Source organism: Myotis davidii, unplaced genomic scaffold (genome assembly GCF_000327345.1).
Source record: "Myotis davidii unplaced genomic scaffold, ASM32734v1 scaffold200, whole genome shotgun sequence".
Lineage (NCBI taxonomy): Eukaryota > Metazoa > Chordata > Mammalia > Chiroptera > Vespertilionidae > Myotis > Myotis davidii.
Window position 1 is genome coordinate 3,071,762 of NW_006293700.1, and position 761 is coordinate 3,072,522.

General features: G+C 58.2%; 1 protein-coding gene across 1 annotated transcript in view; it reads right to left on the reverse strand.

The window, feature by feature from the left end:
• The window catches only part of SBSPON (somatomedin B and thrombospondin type 1 domain containing), a 13,862-nt gene that overhangs the window by 12,706 nt on the left and 395 nt on the right, over window positions 1-761 (reverse strand). The gene's annotated exons all lie outside the window — the stretch shown is intronic.

The window sequence follows — 761 nt, forward strand, 5'->3', positions numbered from 1 at the left end:
TGCCACGGTCACCCTGGCACCACCAGGGCCCACACCCGCAGACTCTCGGGGAATACCCGTGTGCGGAGTGGAAAGAGGAACACAATGGCTTAACGAGCAGGACGCCGACCTGAAATTTTCCAAGTTCCTATGAAAAACATAGAGAGTTGGGGCTTTGCTCTGGCGGGTCCCATCCGGATCCAAACATGGGCATGGCCTCTGCCTGTTTCTTGGGGAGCTTCACGTGGCTCTGACTCCCCAAGGGGCCGACTCCTGGCCCCTCCACAACCACAATGATCTTTTCAAACCACAACTCTGATCCCATGAGCCCCAATCTAGTTGGGGCAGGTGTTTCCAAGAGAATCATTCGATCATCGTTTAGCAGAGCCTCAGGTTTCTACTATTTCCCGGTGCATGCGCGCGCTGGTAACTAACAGTGACAGTGAAAGGTGCACGGACTTCCTAGTATCCCTCGGGGACACTCACTCCCCTGCGTGAAGTGTCGCCACCGCTTGGCTGAGTTTCTAACCACCACTGAGTCCCAGCACCAGGAGAAGGGGCCACGGCTGGGTTATAAACACACGAGGAAACAGCAGGGCTGGGGCTGGGACATGGATGCAGCTGACCGGTAACTCCACCCAGCATTTCCTGAACTTCACCATATCTGCTCCCTGCAGACCCGCCCGGCCCAGCCCACTCGCTGCGGCGCTGGAACTTTCCCTGCCCCGTGCCTGGCCCCGCAGGGGCCCCAGCGATGGAAACCACGCAGGACGTTACCGAAG